The following is an 18,652-nucleotide window of genomic DNA, read 5'->3' on the forward strand; positions in this document are numbered from 1 at the left end:
ACTTATTTGTTCTCCAGTTTAAATGGAGATGGAGGAGTAGTTGAGTGTTTTTTATAACCACAACTAAGTAGGGAAATAATGACTGTGGGCAAACTAACTTCTATTAAGTCCACTTGTTGGAAATGTTTATACTGAAAGATATCCTGAGTGATAATATAAAGCACCTTGTTTAAAGTTTTGTTATCTGAAATCAGAGTGGGAGCATCCTCTTTCAGGGAAAAAGACCAAAATATACATCCCAACATCCTGAAAAAAGCTGATATTTAGTGAAATCTGGTGCATTCCAAAGTAAAAAAAATAAAATAAAAAACCAACCCTATGCACTTCAGAAATAATTGTGTAAGGCCCAGGATAAGTCATTAGTGCCATGAATGAGTTACTTAACTAGAGAGGGGGTCATCTCCACCAGAGGCAGGGAAATCACCTCCACCAGGGCCATCCCTAATTATTCTGGGGCTCTATACCGCCCCCCTGTGGATATGTGTGAGGGGGCAGTCCTCTGCAGGGGTGTGTGTGTGGGGCTGGCCCCAGGCCTCCATGGGGGTGGCAGGGCTGGCTTGGGGAGAAAGGGGGAACCGCCCCCCAGCACTCACGGGCGGCGCGGCTGGGGCCAGGTCTGTACTTCCAGCTGCTGGTGAGTGGAGGCCTGGCCCTGCTGCAGTCCTCAGGGGCGGGAAGAGGCGGGGCTGGGGCAGAGCAGGGGCGGGGGCTTTGGGGAAGGGGTGGAGTGGGGGCGGGAAGGGGCGTGGCCCTATGCAGCTGCGTACTTTGCGTATGGGTAAGGATGGCCCTGACCTCCACCTTCCATTCTGCTGGATAGCAGAATTTTAACAAAGGCTCCTGCAAACACATTGTAGTTTCAAGCCAGCTTTTGATCAGATTGGGGAACATAATAGAGTTATAAAATAGTCTGTACTATTGCGGGTAGGTGTGAGGAAGCGGAGAAAGAAAAGAAGCCATCCTTTTTAAGTTCTCTCACTACTTTCAAATTTGACTTACTGCATGATGAAATAATGTTAGTCTGCTGAATTCATACTCTGTCCAGGTGCTTTGCAGATGAGTTGGGTTCTTAAATGATTTGATTGCTCACTGAGTGCTGGAATTGCTTTTTACGGAGACAGAGTCCACTGGCACGAAAAATCCTCCTCACCAGGCACTGTACATGAGCCAGCTCCACCGCTTTCCCTCTGACTCTGAGTCATTGTTACTGAATTCTATACCTTTCTTTGGGGATGCTGAGTAAAGTGCTTGTTCTGAATAGAATTAGACAGGGAAATGTAGTAAAGCTTGTTGCAAGCTGGAAAGAAAACAACTTTGTTCTGTTTGTTCCTGATCATGACAGCTAACTACACAGATCTTTGCCCCTGGGCCCTGGAAAGAGTAGCAGCAGTGTTCTCATCTGTAAAGACAAATGGCTGTTACCGAATATTAAAATGTTATTAACAAGCACGCTAAAATCCTGGTGTTCTAGGAGGAGTTCTTCAAATTGCACACATTGTGTTCGAATGTGCATTTTATATATATAATTATAAATTTTAAAAATACTTACCTTTACCAATGCCATCACTATATAATACAAATTGATTTTACTTTCCAGCATGCATCTCTATATATGGTTTGTGCTGTTAACCCTGATTTAGCCTGTCCTTCTCGGCTTCCAGAGATAGGCTGTTTCATTCCTACTGTCTTCTTTGGATAGCATGGGAGTGAAAGTTCTAGTATGTTATTTCACTAGGGATTTCTTTCTAGTGATACCATGGGGCACTAATAAAAGTAATTTATTCAGATAATTATCTGATATTAAAATCATTCTCAAATAGCTTTGGGAAGCAATTATCCAAAAATGTGGCCTGATTGGCATATTAGACTATTTTACTGCTGATAAACTTATGTGTATAGCATCACTCACACAAAGCCTGTTATAGTAAAAGTGACATGACATAACAGAAGATTGACGATATTAATGAAAGCCACAGGTCTTCGCACAGAAATTTAAATAAGTGGAAAACCGAGCAACTAACCCAAATCACATTTGAGTTCTTAAATAAAATTACAAATTTTGAAGAGCAGCTGGTAGGATTAACTAAGAAGACAAAATACAAACAGAGAATTTGTGTGTGTGTGTGCACATGTGCTTGGTGGGGGGAGGGAGAGACACACACAAGATCTCTGTAGAAGTGAACCAACCACACACAATTCCAAGTAGTGAGCAGAACATTTTTTCTAGATTAGCAGAGTGATGGCCAGCAGAAACAAGTTCATTTAAATTTATTCCTTACAATCTAAAGAAGTAGCTGCAGTTCTCTAAACTTTCTGTGTTTTGCTCAGAAATCAGAAGTCAGCTGTATTCTGCATCCAACTACTTGGAACCTGAGCCAACTCATTCCTAAATGATACTCACTTAAGACTTCCATAAATGTAATTTCAGAGATAGTTTTAATGGACAACTTTAGGATGATATGAAAGAACTGAAAAAATTCCAATTACATCATCTAGCCTCACTACAACGTAGCATTACATGTAAATCTCCTTGAAGTTGAAAAGTTTCCTATTTTTAAAAAATGGCTTTGATAAGTGTGACTACAGCGAGGACTGATGAAAAATAGTGAAATCTGTTGCATGGAATCTTGAAAAGAATTGGAGGATGGCAGGATCTAGCATGTGCATTTAACAAGACTCTACTACAGTGAATGACACATAAAATATGACTATTTTGCCAGACACAGTAAAAATACTATTAAATAGACACAATATGAAAATATTAACATGAATGCAGCACTAATCATCAATGAAGATCAGGAGACCTAGACATTTGTTGCAGGGCTTTATGTTCACAATGCTAGAGAATTGCATTGTATTGTCTTGCACCCTATTAACAAACAAACCAAAAAATCCAGCCTCCTGAAGTCTTTGAATTATAGTCATGAATGTTACACTATGCCTAACTGATGCACAATACATCTGATTAACAAGATATATATTATTTCTCTTGTGAATTATACAAGTTTGACTCTGCACTGCATGTGATCTCTAGTGTAAGCAGTGTCAGGATGAGCTCCACCCTGACATCTGGTGGTGAGGTGTGGCAAGTTGTGGAAAAGAACTTCAGGGGCTGATCTCATTTGCATAGGCACACCCACCATGCCTAGAATGAGACCATAGCTGCCCAAATGGTCACTTTGGCTGCTGTGGGATCCCCAGTGTCTCTGTTATTGGGGCAGGAAGAATAAATTGTTATTACCCTGATTATGGGAACTGTGCTTGGAACTGTATGTGGCCTTTTGTTATGATGGAGGGATTCACCATCATCTAAGTAGCACTCGCTAGGCAAGGGTCATGGGTTCCAAAACTGTGTGAATGGAGAGAGGCTGGGGACAAGTATTAATACTTGGTGGCATGGGCCCCTTGGTGAGGGCCTTACATGCTGATGGCACTTCCTCCTCTCTCCACTGTGGAATATCAGAGCTACTTTTGATTTCATTAGAAGTCTAGTTATAGGCTGCTGAGCTCACTTTGGGCTGACTGTGCACCAGCACCGGGGCTCCCCTACTATAAGCTGAATTCACCTAAGAGCTGAAATCACTGAGTGTTGTGTTAAGTAGTGGGGGAGCCTGAAGATATATTGTGGAGCAGTTTGCGGGACGGCTGGTGAAGCAGTTCAACGCGGAGCAGTGTGTGGATGGCAGGAGCTGCTTGTGGGCTGTGGAGCTGAGTGAAGGAGTTCGTGGGGCGGCTGGCGGAGCGGAGCGCAGCTGAGCGAAGGAGTTTGTGGGGCGGCTGGTGGAGTGGAGCGCAGCTGCGCGAAGGAGTTTTGTGGGGCGGCTGGCGGAGCGGAGCGCCGCTATGGAGCTATGGGGCGGTCAGCTTCAGATCACGTAAGGTGCCTCTTACCCCCGTCCCATTTCCACCCAGGTTGGGAGGTAAAGCTCCACCGATAAACTTTCGAACTCTGGGGCTGCCCTGACCAGGGACAGAGACTTTTGGGGCATTGGACTTTTGGGACTTTGGGTGATTTGGGGTTGCTGGACTCAAGAACCAAAGGGAAAAGGGCATGCCCCAATTTGCCTGGGGTGGGGTTGTTTTTGCTCATGGGTTGTGTTATGAATCCTGTTGGTGGTGTTTCCCCAACATAATGCCACATTGTTTCTCTCTGTTATTAAAAGACTTTTGCTACACTCAGACTATGTGCTTGCGAGAGGGGAAGTATTGCCTCTTGGAGGCGCCCAGCAGGGGTGGTATATATTTGTCCCAGGTCACTGGGTGGGGGCTCGAGCCGGTTTGCATTGTGTTATTGGAATGGAACCCCTAGATATTGAACCCGGCCCTTGTTGCTGCCAACTCTGACGGGCAGAAGGGTTACACTAGTATATAAATTACTGCCTGTATTTGACTATCACCTATCTCCTGTCATCTGCCTGACTAGGGGTCTGCCAAATAGTGTTAGTGACCATGCATTTTGCAGAATATACTTTATAAATTACTAATTACTGTTGCTAGTGGACCAGATTGTAGCAACCATGAACAATTTATCCAAACTTTTCCAAACTTTCCTTGTGTTTTTTCCCTGATTAGCCTCATTGCTCTGTGCTTAAACAAGATAAACACTTGTGCTTCATGTCATTTATAGAGGGAAAAGTTCTTCCTATACCACCTCTGAGTTCTGATAGTCTTCTATGTTCTGGAACCTTGGGGGCAGAATTTGGAATGCCCATGCAGGAATTAGACTTATCACACAGCTGTACAGCACAGCTCTTTGGGGATCCTCTGGGTGTTGCCATAGAGAAGAATTTGGGTTTGGGGGACAGGTTTGCAAAAGGGAAAGGATAGGGTTAGTGCAGTGGTTCCCAAACCTGTTCCGCTGCTTGTGCAGGGAAAGCCCCTGGTGAGCTGGGCCAGTTTGTTTACCTGCTGCATCTGCAGGTTTGGCTGATCATGGCTCCCAGTGGCCGTGGTTTGCTGCTCCAGGCCAATGGGAGCTGCTGGAAGAGGCGGTCAGTATGTCCTTTGGCCTGTGCTGCTTGCTGCTCCAGGCCAATGGGAGCTGCTGGAAGAGGCGGTCAGTACGTCCTTTGGCCTGTGCTGCTTCCAGCAGCTCCCATCAGCCTGGACCAGCGAACTGCGGCCACTGGGAGCCACAATCGGCCGAACCTGCAGATGCGGCAGGTAAACAAACCGGCCGGGCCCGCCAGGTGCTTTCCCTGCACAAGCGGCGAAACAAGTTTGGGAGCCACTGGGTTAGTGGATTCACCAGGTTTCTCCCCCTAAATGGGGGAGGTGCAGTTGTCATGATGGCTATTGCTGTTCCTTACATTCTCTCTTCTCTCTAACCCTATGCATATTGATATGTTTAACTTAATATTCCAGCAGTATTAACTGGCAGTACTTCTGAATCTCCCCTCCACTCTGTAAGAAGCAATTTGCATAAGTGTGGATTGCCTGTCCAATGGCACCTGTCCTTTTAGTGGGGAGCCACAGAAGAGTCAAGAGGCTGACCCCTTGCAGACTGGGGGTATATGGGATTGGGAGGCCATTAGTCCTACCCCACCAGAGGGGAAGATTTTAAGGAAACTCCACACATAGTATGCTGATCCACCAAAATGGCACTTGTTTATAGTTGCCAGGGGGGATGATCTGTTGCAATATCTTATAATAAGATAGCAGTGATACAAAGTAATTGCTAAATCTTTATAACATAGATCTCAGCTTCACTATACCAGAATACTTCTGTCATACATGGAACAAGGCCTGAACAGTACTGGTAAAAAGAAATCAACAGACAAATCCATGCTGGATTTTGGAAATTAGATTTGGGTAGAAAGGCGATCCAAGGTTTCAAAACAACTTCTGAATTCAGTGCAGGTCTCAGACTGTGTATTTCAATGTGAGCTAAAAACATCTCGATTTCTGAACACGATAAAACTGTTGAAAATGAAACTGCAGCCAAATCATTCACTCCCAGAGGATGGTCTAAGAAACTACATCAATTGTTCTTAAAAAAAAGTTAAGAGTCAAGCACTCAGACATTAGGAAGTGCTAGAATTGAGGTGGATTCTTATTTCAGCCCCCTTTTGCATATTCATTGTGATAGTCTTTAGTTATGTTCACTTACTATTCTCCCCTCCTCCCCGCTCCCCGAGGACATAGTTTTTAGGATACAATTTTCTAACATTGTTTAAAAAAATGAAGAATAGAAATGTTATCATATAGAGCCATGTTGACCCCCAATTTGGGTCATCAGCAAAGTTTGGACACAGACCTTCCATTTTACTAACAGGGTAAAAAGTAGCAATAGTAGGCTGTTATCGGGGCTGGCCTTACCATGAGGAGAACTGAGGCAGCCGCCTCAGGTGCCAGACTGGGGGGCGGGGTGTGCCACTAGGACCCAGAGTGTAGGAAATTGTGTCTGCTGCTGGTGCATATGTATTCTCTCTGCTCTAGATACACAGAGATGGTGAAATGCTGTGCTGGAGGAAGGAGGGCACAAAAGACATAACGGGCAGGCAGGAGAAAAGGTGAGAGGGAATAAAAAAAGCAGCAGGAGCTGCAGGGAGAGACAGGAGGAGGAGCCTCTTATGTACCTCTCTAGCACCCCTAGGAGCCCGGACTGATTAGCACCAGCTTCTCAGGGAGCTTCCTGTTTCCTGCTGCTTCCCTGAACCCACTTGAGGAGAACAGGCAGTCAACTGAAGTAGTAGGAGCCAGTTAGGTCCTTAAGAGGCTGATATCTTCCCTCACTCAGGCCCTGCTACCAGCCTGTTTATTTGCCCCCTTCAACGGAGTGTTGAGAGCCACTACAGCTTGCGCAGAACAGCAGTCATGAGTGAAAGAAGAAAATGTCCCCCTTGAGCAGCATTCAGAAAAAGAAAGAAAGCAAAGGAAGCTTTTCTATCTAAGTAGAAAGGAGCTCTCCTGAGATACATAGATACTAATGGTCACGATGAGCCTTCCGTCCCCAGTGAGGATGTGAGTGGTGAGGAGATGCCTGATCTTCCAGTTAGAGTGCAGGTGACTTGGAAGCTACTGCAGCATCCATATCTCCATCTCAAATGGATGTAACCATGCACATTCCTGAAGAAAAGTGTAGATCAGAGAAGGGTGAAGTGGAGGCGCAAGAAACAGCTGCTGCTGAGTTTAGTTCCTTAAGTCTAGATGATCCAGGACTGTGGACCCACTTGAGCAGTAGCCTGAGGGACTTCCTACATGGGCCACAGCAAGTGAAAAACTTCATGTTCCCCAAAGACAATTAAAATAGAAGTTTCCATCCAACACATTACTGGTGTGAAATCCCCAATGGTGACAAAGTGCAGAGGCCATGGCTTATGTACTCAAAAACCCAGACTGCTGTAAACTGTTTTTGTTGCAAACTCTTCCAGTCTAATGTTCCAGCCACATTGGGTTCTACAAGAACAAAGGACTGGAAAAATCTGGCTAGAAATCTGACATACCACGAGAAGGCAGCAAATCACCAGAGAACATTCCATAGGTGGAAAGAGCTTGAGGTGAAACTAAGGTTAAAGGCCACCATAGATGATCAGCATCAAGAGAAGATTGCATCAGAGTCTCTTTACTGGCAAAATGCTCTGAAAAGGCTCATTGCCATTGTGAGAATGCTTGCTACCCAAAACCTAGCACTACATGGCACCTCAGATCAGCTGTATGTGCTAAACAGTGAAAACTTCTTTAAAATTGTGGAGCTGATGGTGGTGTTTGATGCTGTACTCCAGGAGCATCTAAGAAGAGTCACCACCCAAGAAATATACACACACCACTACCTTGGAAAAACAATTCAAAATGAGATCATACAGTTACTGGCAACAAAAGACAAAAAGAAGATTGTGTCAGATCTGAAGTCAGCAAGCTATTACTCTGTTATTCTGGACTGCACACCTGACATCAGCCATATGGAACAGATGACTTTAATGGTGCGTTTTGTAACAACAACAACAACCTAATGAAAATGTCCCTGCAATGGTGACTGTCAGAGAGCATTTTCTAGAATTTATTGACATTGATGATACTACAGGAGCTGGTATGATAAATGTGCTTCTTAAAAGCTGGAAGATACAGGAATTGTGACAGCTGACATGAGAGGTCAGGGCTACGATAATGGTGCCAACATGGGAGGAAAGAACAGAGGAGTGCAGACAAGGATCCGAGAGTTAAACCCTCGAGCTTTTTTTGTCCCATGCAGTTCTCATTCATTGAACTTGGTGGTCAGTGATGCAGCATAAGCTTCTAGTGAGTTCGCTGAATTTTTTTAATGTAATTTAGAGCATCTGTGTATTTTTCTCTGCATCAACTAATCGATGGCAAATTTTGAAGCAACATCTGGGAACATCCTCTCTGACACTGAAACCACTGAGTGCCACACGATGGGAAAGTTGAGTGGAGGCAATAAAGCCTATTGAACATGAAACGGGAAAGATAGATGATGCCATAGTTGCCATTACGGAGGCTAATGCTATGATAGGAACTGTTTGTGGGAGAACAATGGCAGAGGGAAATGAAATCACCAGAAACATACATAACTTCTAATTTCTGTGTGGCTTAGTGTTGTGGCATGACATACTATTTGAAATAAACGTTGTAAGCAAGAGACTCCAAGGTGTTGACCTTGATATATCTGGAGCAATGGAACAACTGGAGAAAGCAAAGTCATACCTACTTTTCTTACCGGTCAGATGAGGGATTTCAAAACATTCTGAAGAGTGCACAGAAATTGGCTGAGGAACTTCACACTGAAGCTATTTTCCTACCCATTCAAGAGTATAAGAGTCACTGAAGAAGAAGACATTTTGATTACGAGGCACAGGATAATCCCATAAGAGACCCCAAACAACAATTCAAAGTTGAATTCTTTAACCAGGTGCTAGATTGTGCAATACAGTCAGTTGAAGAATGTTTCCTGCAGCTCAAGGAACACAGCAGTATATTTGGGATGTTGTATGATATTCCAAAACTCCTCACTATACCTGAAGAAAATCTACACCAGCAATGCAGGGCACTAGAGACAGTGTTGACACATGATGACATGTGCGATATTGATGCAAGTGATTTAGGTGATGAACTGAAAGCCCTTTCAAGATACATTTCAGCAGGATCAACTCCAAAGGCTGTTCTGGATTATATGTGCACAAATAAGTTGACCACCCTCTTTCCAAATGCTTTCGTTGCTCTGCGCATACTTCTAACACTTCCTGTAACAGTTGCTAGTGGAGAACGCAGCTTCTTCAAGCTGAAGTTAATAAAAACACATCTACGTTCCACAATGACATAAGAGAGTCTGGTCGGCCTTGCAACCATCTCAATAGAGCTGGCCCAGACTATGGACCTTCAGCAGGAAGCAGTTCAAATCTTTGCAACCAAGAAGGCATGGAAAGCACCACTTTGATTATTCAAACAGATAAAAATGCCAGTGTTTAGTATGCTGACAAGAAAAGTTACATTTGCTGTTCAGTAGTTTGAAAGTTAAGTGTCACTTAAAATTTTTGAACAAGGCATTTTAAGTTGTTAGTTCTCCTTTATTGGGGTAGGTAGCAGAGCAGTACCATGAGAGGAGTAGAACAGGAAGAATTGAGACCTTTCAAAGTTTTGGCCCAAGCAAGGGGGCATGGAGGCATCATTTGAGCTCCCCCCTCAGGTGCTAAAATGTTGTGGGCCGACCCTTGCAGTTTTCCTTAATGTGGGCAAGCCACTGAAGGGAGATGAGGAACTCTTTGCCAAAGGTATCGGGGTAGCCACTGTATCCACAAAAACAGCAAGGAGTCTGGTGGCACCTTAAAGACTAACAGATTTATTTGGGCATAAGATTTCATGGGTAAAAAAACACTTCTTCAGATGCAAAAGGTTTTGCCAAAGGGTTCACAGCTATTTGCTTACAGCAGAAAAATATAGAGACTTGGTACTCCTGAGTTCAATTTCAGATTCTGGAGGGGCACATGTTCTAATGGTTATAGACTGTTCTACCAGTGTGCCCACAGCCTGTCTCTGTCCCCCTGTTCTCCCATGCAACCTCAACTGCCTCCTGAGTCCTTCTCCTTCTCCTTCAACCTAAATACCTCCCATTCTGTGCCTATGAATGCCCCTGTCCCCTCCTCCTCTCCTCTGCATCTGCCCCCCCCCCCATTGGCTCCTGTCTCCATCCCCTTATTTGCTTCCCATTCTCTGGCTTCTCCAATCCCATTCCCACTGGTTAATGCCCCAGTCCCCTTCTCTGCTCTTTCCTCCTCACCCCTTTGCATTAGTCAACGTGCTTCTCCATGCTGTCTGGGTGCCAGGAGGGGTGGGAGTGAGAGCACAGCAGAACAGTCTCCCTGTTCTCAATTCTGGTGCCTGGGATCTCACAGTGACCATGGCAGATAGTAGGAACAATTACAAGGAAAGTCCTGCTGAGCCTCGGCAGCCCTGGGTGGAGCATGCTCAGTCTATCTTGGGGAAAGGTACATGCAGTCTGGTCACACATAGGAGCTGTGAGGGGATGTAGCATACTCAGTGCAGATGGAATCTTTGGAATTTTAGCTGCCAAACTCTTAAGAAGTCTCTACTCATCTTATGTGAACTTAAATTTTTCAGAAGTCCATAACTTGGGCAAAATTTGGGTGAGTTTTCATGAGGACAGCAAAAGGGACATCCCATGACACCCTTGTTTGCAAAATTTCAATCCCTTGCCCTAACACATGGAGAGTCTAGAGTGTCTCAATGGAAAAGTTGTAAGTTTTTTTTGGTCTGTTGTGTTTTGCCCAAAGATTTAAAAAAATATGTTTTTACCAGACTAATTCTTGATACAGCTAATTGTTTTAGCTAAAGCTTATATATACAGCGTTGGGCAGGACACTCAGCATGGAAAATTTCAGTCCACATGATTAAACCTTGCAAAGTTATAAGCAACTGAAAATGTAATCTTTGTGATGGAAAAGTGTCAGGCAGCCTTAACTTTCTGTGATGCTACCAGCATCAACTATGATGTACTTTCTGGGTAACTTCTAACCGGCATTCTTTCTGTTGCCTTTCTTAAAGACCACTTCAGCATCTGTGCATTATACTGCTCTTTTACTTTTTCCCTCCTCCCTTTCTCTTGCATTTTGTCCCCTTATTCCTCTCTCTTAAGCTTCTTTTTTTTATCCAGCCCTTCCTCTAGATTTCTCTCTTCTCCATTCAGTGTTTTTTTTTCTTTTTGGAAGTTTCCTTCTTCCCTTTGCTTTTTTCTCTCCGCTTCTTTCAGAATTTATCAAGGATGGCACTAGTCCAGTCTTCCTGCTCATAGTAGTGGGGTATTTCAGAATTCTTGTTTACTATGACGGGTGGAGTTTCCCAAAGTGCCTATTCAGCTCTAGGGACTGAGGGAAGGATTGATGCCAACTCAAATGCACATTAAATAATTGTTCTGGCCAAAGCCAGAAAATTGCAGAGCTGCATGTTGAGAAGAAAGTTGTATAATACACACTTCTATTGTGCCTGCAATATTCTAGTAGTCTTTACTGAGAGGTCACTATACAATCCAAATTAAAGTCTAATTAAGGCAGTTATGAGAACAATATCTAATGCAAGATTCTTATTATACCCTTCTGCAAGAAATTGAAATGGTTTGTTCTTCTTGAAAATATAACTTTTGCTTCTATGTGTTGAATGAATTAGTAATAAATTAATTAATTGAATGGAATTCTCTAAATATCTCTGGGGCATTATTATTCAATTGCACTATCGCAGCCTTAAGTTACCAGCTCTGAGAATAATAGAAGCAGGCAAATAAAACCTGATCACTACAAGGAACACAGGGAAAAAAACCACTTACTGATAATGATTACAAGTGACAGTTTCTTTCATGCAATCACGAGCTGAGATTTCAACCTGTAGTAGTGCCACATCTCATTATGCAAAGTGATTGTGGCTCTGAAGATCAGCACAGGCAAAAAATAGCATTCAGATAATATCAAGGAGCACTGATTTCAATAGAAATGTTTAACTATAGGCCAGGAAGTCATAGCAGCACAGTCCACAAATAGAATATTAATCAAATTTGTCTAAGAACTGATAGGAGTACAACATGGCAACCCTGCTTAGCTTGAGAAATGGTGATGTAACAATTTCGCCGTGCCCCAAAATAACCAGCGACAAATTAGGAGGAAAAAATTGAAATAACCTAAAAAACCTATTTTATTCTTCAGTATGTTTAGTATGATTCTGCATCCCAACTTACAAAAAATTAGAACCAAAACTTCCAGCAGCTTCCAACTGGAGTTTGTGAGAATGGTACTCCTGTAGAAGGAATGGGGGAAAAAACAATTGGTCTGAAAATTAGAAGAGTCAAGGCCTTTCCAGACATGACAATGAAGCCATGGTACTTAGTGATGAGTGACCATCAATGGAAATAGGAGACTAAAATTTTCTAATATTTAAAGTTAAACCAGAAGAGGTTACAGGAAATGACTTAAAATATTATTATTATATCACTGTCATTCATACTTACTCCTTTCTTCATGTGCTTCATCTCCTGATTTGGAATGGAATGAAGTTATAAACATAGGTTTTCTCTTCTCCTGCCAGTATGGTCTCCTTTGGATTGTGGGAAGGAGCTAGAAGTAGAATGATTTCTCAGAGATCAGAATTTTGAGTATAGAATTACATAAGAACGACTATATTGGGTCAGACCAACTGTCCATCTAGCCCAGTTCCCATCTTTCGAAGGTGCCGGTGCCAGGTGGTTCAAAGGGAGTGAACAGAAAAGGCAATCATTGAGTGATCTATCCCCTGTTATTCACTCTCCGCTTCCGGCAGTCAGAGGCTAGGGACATCCGTAGCATGGGGTTGGATTCCTGGCCATCTCGGCTAGCAGCCATTGATGAACCCATCCTCCACAAACCTATCTAATTATTTTTTGAACCCAGTTATGCTTTTGGCCTTCGCAACATTCTCTGGCAACAAGTTCCACAGGTTGACTGTGCATTGTGTGAAATACTTCCTTTTGTTTGTTTTAAGCCTGCTGCCTATTCATTTCATTAGGTGACCCCGGATTCTTGTGTTATGTGAAGGAATAAATAACACTTCCTTATTCATTTTCACCACACCATTCACAATTTTGTAGCCCCCCCATTGTAGCCCCCCTTAGTCATCTCTTTTCCAACCTGAAAAGTCGCAGTCTTCTAAAACTCTCCTCAGATGGAAGATGTTCCATACTTCTAATACGTTTTTCTTGCTCTTTCCTGTACTTTTTCCAATTCCAATATATCTTTTTGGAGATGGAGCAACCACATGCACACAGTATTCAAGATGTGAGCGTACCATAGATTTATATAATGACATTATGATATTTTCTGTCTTGTTATCTATCCCTTTCGTAACTGTTTCTAACATTCTGTTAGCTTTTTTTGACTACTGCTGCACATTGAGCAGATATTTTCAGAGAACTATCCACAGTCACTCCAAGTTCTCTTTCTTGAGTGGTAACAGCTAATTTAGATCCCATCTGTTTGTATGTATAGTTAGGATTATGTTTTCCAGTGTGCATTACTTTGCATTTATCAACACTAAATTTCATCTCCATTTTGTTGCCCATTTTAGTGAAATCACTTTGTAACTCTTCTGAGTTTACTTTGGACTTAACTATCTTGAGTAATTTTGTATCTTCTGCAAATTTTGCAATCTCACTGTTTACCCCTTTTTCCAGATCATTTAGTTAATAAATGAGAAACATTTGTAGATGATTTCCAAACTAAAGAAACAAGAATTGGGTTTCCTGGGATCATATGAAATCTTTAGAAATCAAAGAGGATTAGTGGATTCATCATAAATACATACCAAAATATGTGAGCAGAGAATCTTTAGTAATGAGTTTGCCAACCATTCTGATTGCACCAAATGCCTTGGAAATATTATAATACATGGAAAACGGGTGTTGTACTAATTAGTAAAGCTAATGACACCTACATTATAAGTAAAAAAGGAAAATGATTTTTGTACCAGATGAAGACAATTGAAGTATTGTGACTAATTATTCTGCAGGTCCTCTCAAAGTGAGTAATGGAATAGGGACATAAATCAGTAATGAACATTTCCTCAATGTACACTAAAATGTCTTAGTGAAAGATCAACAGTTATAATTAAAAATATTTGAGATATGAGCTTTGAAAGCCAAAATTCCTAGGATCTATCTCTAATGAGAACATTACAAATCTGGTCAACCTTTTTAAATATCCAGCTTTAATAATAATTTTCATCTTGCACCTGGTTACACCAAATATATTTATCTGTATTATTAATATTTATTATTTGTATTACTCTGGCACCCAGACACACCAACCAAGATAGGACTAGACAGACAAAGACTGGGAGAAAGGAAACAATATTATCCCTTTTAAAGTCTTTTTACAGATGGGGGAATTGAGACAGAGAGAGATGAAGTGACTTGTCCAAGGTCATATGGGAAGACTGTGGCAGAAGAGGGAACTGCATCCAGATCTCCTCAGTCCTGTTATGACCCTGAAGACTCCTCAGTGCCAACTGGCAAAGGGTTCACTCTTCTGTAATAGGAACTCCCAAAAAGCCTGACAAACTCACTACAGTCAGCACATTGCTTTTGTAATAGTTAACCAAGATGGTCAAGTAACGTATCTAATAAAAGCTTAAGTCATATCGAGCCTCATAATTATTGTGAGATGTATGCACGGATATTTAAGGAATTATGTGTTTGTACAGCAAATATGTTTTAAAGTCTGTGTTCTGGGCAGAGCTGATGAAGTGGTTTTGGGTCGGACAAAAAATGTTGATTCACATGGCTCCCTGTTGGCCAGGTAGACTAAGCTTTGTAGGCCAATACAATGGAAGTCCTACTTACATATGAGTCAACAGGGGATGGGAAGTCAACAAGAGACAAGACACTGGTCTTGCTGACTCTGGAGACAAAACCCATGAATTTTGGGGGTATAGGAAAAAGGCAACAGGACACCTTTATCCTTCACCGAGGAAGCAAAACAGATTGCACTTCTTGCATTCATGAAAGGGGATCCCCCATGTTGATTGGAAATGCTGGCAGATTGCTTTAGGTGAGAGAAACTACTCTAGGCAAGGGTTTTAGCCTGTTAAAGTTTACTTTAGACTCTAGGAAGCACGTTATACTTTTTGTTTTATATGTAACCATTTGTTTCCATCATTATAATTATTCACTGCCTCTTAAATCTTAGCCTTTAATAATAAATTATGATCATTTTCACTATAAATATATCTCAGTGCTGTGGTGTTATATTGGAGCAGATTTTCAGTTGAACCAAACAAGCTGGTGTGGTGTGTGCATTGTTCCTTTGGGAACAGTTTACCTGGTAATTCTTGAGAGTGTTCAGTGGCTAAGGGCTGAGAGCTCCAAAGACTTGGGGTTGGTGAGTGTCTATCACTAGTCTCCAAAGAAAGAGTGAGGCCTGGAAGTCAGTGCTTGTGTTGCCAAAGACTATTGGTTTCAGGGAGCTGAGCTACAGGCACAGATAAGACTGCTTCATGCCAAGGGTAGGTACTGGGGAGATGTCTCACAACTCTGGGTAGCATCACACCTAGTTCAGTGTCTTAACCACAAGACAATTCTTTCTCTCTAATGGCATGTATGGTGCATGAACATATAAATTAGGGAGGGGCCACAATTAATATGCCATATCTGGACCATATTTCTTCCCTAAACTTTGGAAACTTCAGATCCACCAACAAACTGTAGCTTTAATATAGTTATCTAATAGATTTGTAATCTGACTTGCTCACCATACTTACAGTAATAGGAATAGCACAAGTGCATGATGAGTATGTAGTGAAAATATTTTTTGAAGGAATGACTGATTATATCACAGGAAAAAGACATCTCATTTATGGAAACTTAATGGAAAAACCACCAGTATTTAGAAAGACAGAGAAAGTAGGGGGAGTGAAAGAGAGACTTCTTTTTATTTAATATTTTCCCCAAAAAATGTTGAGCTACTGTAATATTTGGCAAGAGTAAAGTTTCAGTTTGGCAGATTAATAGCTTCTCAGGCATGATAATTAATAATTATCCAAGTATCATGGTGGCTTATTAATCTTTTTAGTTGCTAGAGTTTTGGAACTTACTGATAAAATTTAAAGTAATTCCAGGGCAGTTTAGAAAGTTTATCTGGATTTATGAAGATTTAGTCTATAGGTGGTGGATACAATTGCTGGTCCCTGTCCCGCCCTCACATTAATGCAATAGGATTTTTGATATAGAGGTACTTAATTCTGCCCCTCAGAAGCTGATTTTATTGCTGTACAGGGAACAGGGACAGAGCCCAGTTCTGTCCCCTTGTTCCTCCTCTGAAAAACCCGTAAGTAAAAAAAACAACAACCCAAAACCCCTCTATCAGGAAATGGCTAACTTTGACCTTCAATTTCTGGCAAAATGAGTGTCAATGATAGAGTAGCATTAAGTCTCTGTTAATGACTGAGCTATTAACATTGGTGAGATTCTCCTTCAATGATTTTCATACATAGACCTTTTGAAAGAAGACTCCTCTCAGATATTTATTTAAATAGAATTATTTTCATTTCTCTATAATCTTTATTTTTGTTTATGTGAGATTTATTTAAATAATCTCTAAACTCTAAAAAGATTCAATAGAGTCCTGATCAGCTCCAGGAGTTAAAGAAAACAACTTTGATTGGAGAAAGTATTTCAGTGGTAATTGCCCCAACCTGGATTAAAAAGGAATCTGTCATGACTAATCATAGCTCCTGAAATGGGTGGATACTAAACCCTCAAATAACATCTTAGAGACAGATCCTGAGCTGGTGTAAATCAGCATAGTTCCATTTACTTTGTTAAACTACACCAATTTCCACCAATAGAGATTTTGGCACAGTGTTTCTTATCAACACTCCTGTGTCGGAGACCCGTATTACGTCATGTACCTCTGCCACCTGTAAAATTAACATCATTAGCACAGACAGACTTCAGGTTAGTAGCCATCTTTCTCCATTTTTTGCAACCTCACCACTAGGAAAGAGTGCAATAACACACCGAATGAGACAATACATGTAGTAAAGCTGGATAAGCTAATGATAGCCTTTGCTGGTCCTGGTGGTGCTGGTCTGCCAAAGTATTCAGAGACATTGCCTTTTAGAGATGGTCAAGAATTCTAATGATCTCTCCCTGTTAAACGGGGTGGATATTGGGATATGAAAATAAAAATGCCATCTGGAAATCTTGTGCTATGCTTTATCCATTTATACTCTTATCTATCAATTTCCAATTACATTCTTTCATTTGATACAGTGTCAGACTCTTCTGAACTGTGCCTGTGCAGTAAAAATGCTTACCATGTCCTGGATTCTGGGGCAGTAACATCAATCAAGGAATGTTCAGTTGAACACCAACCAAGTGGACAAATTGCAATTGGCCTTAATTTTTACTGATATTCTGGAATTGTCGTGGATGGCCATCCAGAAGTAATTGCATCTTGCTTTGAAATTAATTTGCTTGTCAGAATATGCTGCTGATACCCAATAAAGAGTAATGATCAGTCTCATCATTTAAAAGTGTTATAGTCATTCAACTCCTTTTCCTAGGCCATTATTTACCGGAGGTATTTTCTTTGCTTACAATACAAAACTTCAGTAGCATTAATAGAGCAATACTATAGTTCTAATTGGCCTTCATTTTGTATGTCTGTGTTTGTGAACTTGGAGCTAATCTACACACAAGGAAAATTGTTCCTTTATACCAAAAACCCCATTAGTAGTTCTGGAATGTGCTTGTCAGAAACAGCAAGGAATTATGTTCAAACTTGAGCACATTAACGAAAAGTCTTGTTCCACTGTATAACAATGTGTTTTCTACTAATTCTCTTGATGGGGAAAGTAAACTACTTTCTCTTATTTGTCTTCTCTTCATTTCTCACCCCTTAAAGCTCAAATTAGTTGTTTATATGGATTAAATGTAACACAACTACTGAGTTTAGTTATTACTTAAGTAAGTCAGATTTCAAAAGGGATAAATATAGAATTCAAACCAGTAGAGGCCGGTTATATTTCATAGACTTTGGCATAGGGGAGGAAGTGCATGTTTTGACGATTGTTCGTTTTGAATTGTTGCATAAAACTAAATACTAAGGTATGATATCTTTCAGAAATAGTGATCTATTACTTAGTTATGCTGTAAAGTACACAGCTTGTGTTAATGGGCATCTTTCCCCTAACTACATCTTGCATACCATTCATAGATTTAAAGGCCAGAAGGGGCAAATAGATCATCAAGTCTGACCTCAGGTATAAAACATGCTACAGAATTTCACCTAGTTACCCCTGTATTGAGTCCAGTAAGTTGTTTGACTAAGGCGTGTCTTCCAGAAAAACCCAAGACAAAAGAAGGAAAAAAAATCCAGAGCTATTAGGCTAGAGGATCCCTACAAGCTTTATGGGCACAGCACGGCACAAATGATGCTCAGCACCTAGCTGGTTAAGGTGTGATATGCAATTAACAGCAGGAGTTGAAGAATTTGAGCATACTCCAGTTAGAATCTTAGTAATTGTTTGCAAGGTGTTCTGTATTCTGGATAAATGAAAGCATAGTCTTTCCATAATTTTGGATTATTAGGCTGTGATGGTATCATAATTAATGTTTAATTTTTCTAGCAGAAGATCATTTATCTATTTTCCTCAAGATTGT

The sequence above is a fragment of the Lepidochelys olivacea genome (assembly GCF_965140295.1).
Source record: "Lepidochelys olivacea isolate rLepOli2 genome assembly, chromosome: 4".
Lineage (NCBI taxonomy): Eukaryota > Metazoa > Chordata > Testudines > Cheloniidae > Lepidochelys > Lepidochelys olivacea.